Source organism: Bison bison, unplaced genomic scaffold, assembly GCF_000754665.1.
Source record: "Bison bison bison isolate TAMUID 2011002044 unplaced genomic scaffold, Bison_UMD1.0 scf7180017864356, whole genome shotgun sequence".
NCBI lineage: Eukaryota > Metazoa > Chordata > Mammalia > Artiodactyla > Bovidae > Bison > Bison bison.
Genome location: NW_011494928.1, coordinates 2972128 through 2976229, shown reverse-complemented (window position 1 = coordinate 2976229; position 4102 = coordinate 2972128). Strand labels below are relative to the sequence as shown.

General features: G+C 54.6%; 1 pseudogene; it reads left to right on the top strand.

Moving 5' to 3' along the window:
- The first annotated feature begins 116 nt into the window (after positions 1–116).
- Positions 117–2909, top strand: LOC104999619 (annotated as a pseudogene).
- Positions 2910–4102: the final 1193 nt, after the last annotated feature.

Sequence of the window (4102 nt, the reverse complement as noted above, 5' to 3'; positions counted from 1 at the left end):
GGAGAGGAGGAGTAGCAAGAGGCAGCCTGCCTGCCGGGATGTCTGGGCCTCACTCTCTCCCCACCCTCCCCTCCCGTGCTCCAGTGAAGCAGTGACTGAAGGAAGCAACCACCACAATGGGCAGAGAGAAGACACACATCAATATCGTGGTCATCGGCCACGTGGACTCTGGCAAGTCTACCACCACCGGGCACCTCATCTACAAGTGTTGGGGGGATTGACAAGAGGACCATTGAGAAGTTTGAGAAGGAGGCAGCTGAGGTGAGGCACCCACCCGCGGGGTTGGCTCTAGGAGTGGCGGGGGCTGGGGATGGCAGTCCGCTCTGGCAGGATCTGGTGGCACAGTGTGGAAGCAGGGCACACTGTGAGGTCTTGGAGTGGCAGCTGAATCCCCCGGGAGAGATCCGGCTGCTCGCCATCAACGTGCTCCTCACTCCTCACCCCTCCCCAGATGGGTAAGGGCTCCTTCAAGTACGCCTGGGTGCTGGACAAACTGAAGGCAGAGAGAGAGCGTGGCATCACCATCGACATCTCCTTGTGGAAGTTTGAGACCAGCAAGTACTGCGTCACCATCATCGATGCCCCGGGCCACAGGGACTTCATCAAGAACGTGATCACTGGCACCAGGTAAAGCAGCCCTTGTTCCCAGGTCCCTCCCTTTCGAACCAAGGCAGACTGTGGGGGAGGTGGCTGGCAGAGGGAGGGGAGGAAACTCAGGCTTTGTTTCCTGGGGACGAAGTGCATCATAAGCCTTAGAAGGTTTTCTTTATCCACTCTGACCTTCAGTTCTGACCAATCAGAAGATAGACTCTAATGCGATCCAGACACCATCCTCCTTTCAGGCTGGGGCAGGGACTAGGTTTTCTGACACCCAGACAAATAAATCACCTTGTGGGGCTCCTGACAAAGGAACCGAAAGCTCATGCAGGGGACTGAGTAACAGTTTAAGTGGGAGGCAGGACCTCTGCGCACAGCAGCATCCGGGGGATGAAGGCATTTGTCAGTTTCTGGGGAGTGTCCAGCTTGCAAGGGGCCAGGCATTGCCCGCCCGAAGCTCTAGCCAGCCTCCCAGCACATCCGGCGCCCCCTCCCCTAACCAATCTCTTGCCCCCACGATGTCTGCCTCCCGCAGGCTGACTACACTGTGCTCATTGTGGCTGGCGGTGTGGGCGAGTTCGAGGCAGGCATCTCTAAGAACGGGCAGACTTGCGAGCACGCGCTGCTCGCCTACACCTTGGGTGTGAAGCGGCTGATCGTGGCGGTCAACAAGATGGACTCGCCCGAGCCTGCCTACAGCGCTGCGCGCTTCCAGGAGATCACCAAGGAAGTGAGCGCCTACATCAGGCAGATCGGCTACAACCTGGCGACCATGGCCTTTGTGCCCATCTTGGGCTGGCACGGGGACAACATGCTGGAGCCCAGCACCAACGTGAGTGCAGGAGGGGTCCATGGGCGGCCGGGTCGGGGGGCAGACGGGTCTTGGTTCTGGGGCGGGCATGCTGGGAGCCACGCCCCTGCCTCGCCTCCCGCTTCACCGCATTCCTGTCCCTGCAGATGCCCTGGTTCAAGGGCTGGAAGGTTGAGCGGAAGGAGGCAAACGCCACCCGGGTGACCCTACTGGAAGCTCTGGATTCCATCCTCCCCGCAACTCGCCCAGTCAACAAGCCCCTGAGGCTGCCGCTGCAAGACGTGTACAAGATAGGAGGTGAGGAGCCAGGGCTGGGCGGGCTGAGGGGAGATGCCATTGGAGGACGAGGTCTACTGTCTGACTTGCTGGGCTTCAGATCCTGACTTGTGAGCAGTGCCAAAGCCCCAGAGTTTCTAGTTTATCTGATATGCAGAGGAAACAGCCAGTCGTTGAGTTTGGCACTTCCTCCAGCTCTGTAGGTGACCTTAGCCCTTGATCCCCAGGAAGCCAGCTCTTACCGGGTGGGGCTGGAGTGGTTCTAACCGCCTGCCCTTCTCTTACGCAGGCATCGGCACAGTGCCTGTGGGCCGAGTGGAGACCGGCTTCCTGAAGGCCGGCATGGTGGTCACCTTTGCCCCCAGTGGCCTCACCACTGAGGTCAAGTCTGTGGAGATGCACCACGAGGCCCTGTCGGAGGCCCTGCCCGGGGACAACATGGGCTTCCACGTGAAGAACATGTCTGTGAAGGACATCTGTCATGGCAGCGTGGCTGGAGACAGCAAGAACGACCCCCAGATGGAGACCGGCAGCTTTGTGGCCCAGGTGAGCCGCCCAGGAGGCCACAGCCCTTGGTGCGTGGTGGTGGTGGAGACTGCCTCTGAGAAATCAGCCCCGGTTTTGGTGGAGGCCCCAGTCGTCTCGAGCCTTGGCCCTGGCTCACAGGTCCCTGCAGTGATCCTCCTCCTCTCCCTCTCTAGGTGATCGTCCTGAATCATCCAGGACAGATCCAAGCTGGCTATTCTCCGGTGCTGGACTGTCACACAGCCCACATCTCCTGCAGGTTTGCTGAAGTGAGGGAAAAGATCGACCGCCAGGCAAGAAGCTGGAAGACAACCCCAAGGCCCTGAAGTCGGGCGACGCGGCCATTGTGCAGATGGCCCCCGGCAAGGCCATGGGTGTGGAGACCTTCTCTGAGTACTCGCCTCTAGGTGAGCCGGGGTGGATGGCTGCTGAGTCCTGGGAGGAAAACCACTTCTGACTGAGGCCATGGAGCCGTGGCTTCCGTGTCTCTCTTCAGAAATCTCACTCTTTTCCTTCCTTCTGTCCCCCAGGCCGTTTTGCTGTGCGGGACATGAGGCAAACTGTGGCTGTTGGCATCATCAAGGCTGTGGAGAAGAAGACAGCGGCTGCGGCCAAGGTCACCAAGTCAGCGGTGAAGGCCAGCAAGAAATGCAGCACGTCCTTCTCCCGCACCATTTTCTCAGCAGCCTCCACTGTATGAGACACTTCTATGACTGAATAAAGTTAGTGGTAAAACTTCTAGCCGTTTTGGTTTCCTTCAAGAAGGAAAGCATGAGGTCAGTGAAGAGATTCTGGGTAAAGAACCAATTTAAGGACCATAGGCTTGAAACTGTTTGATGCCCTGGGTGGTGAACACACCATTCAGGTCTTAACAGCCTTCTTCTGTTTCCCACAAGGAAGAATTGTTTGGGGATGTGATGAAGTAGTCATAATGGCATAGGGCGAGATCCCAGGGCGATAGGTGAGTCCAACACCACCATGTCCAAAGGCTTAGTTTTGCCAAGAGAATGCGCTGGTCATAGCAATCACTGTCTTCCAACAATACAAGACTCTACACACGGGCATCACCAGATGGTCAAGGCTGAAATCAGATTGATTATATTCTTTGCAGTCAAAGATGGAGAAGCTCTATACAGTCAGTAAAAACAAGACCAGGAGCTGACTGTGGCTCAGATCATGAACTCCTTACTACCAAATTCAGATTTAATTTAAAAAAGTCGGGAAAACTACTAGACCATTCAGATATGACCTAAATCAAATCACTTGCGGTTACAGTGGAAATGAGAAATAGATTCAAGGGATTAGATTTGATAGACAGACTATGGATGGAGTTGTGTGACATTGTACAAGAGGCAGTGATCAAGACCATCCCCAAGAAAAAGAAATGCAAAAAGGCATAATGGTTGTCTGAGGAGGCCTTACAAATAGCTGAGAAAAGAGAAGCTAAAGGCTAAACAGAAACGGAAAGATATACCCATTTGAATGGAGAGTTCTGAAGAATAGAAAGGGGAGATAAGAAAACCTACCTCAGTGATCAATGCAAAGAAATAGAGGAAAACAATAGAATGGGAAAGACTAGAAATTTCTTCAAGAAAATTAGAGATACTAAGGGAATATTTCATGCAAAGATGGGCACAATAAAGGACAGAAATGGTATGGACCTAACAGAAGCAGAAGACATTAAGAAGAGGAGGCAAGAATACAGAGTTCAGTTCAGTTGCTCAGTCATGTCTGACTCTTTGCGACCCCATGATTCGCAGCATGCCAGGCCTCCCTGTCCATCACCATCTCCCAGAGTTCACTCAAACTCATGTCCATCGAGTCAGTGATGCCATCAAGCCATCTCATCCTCTGTCGTCCCCTTCTCCTCCTGCCCCCAATCCCTCCCAGCAT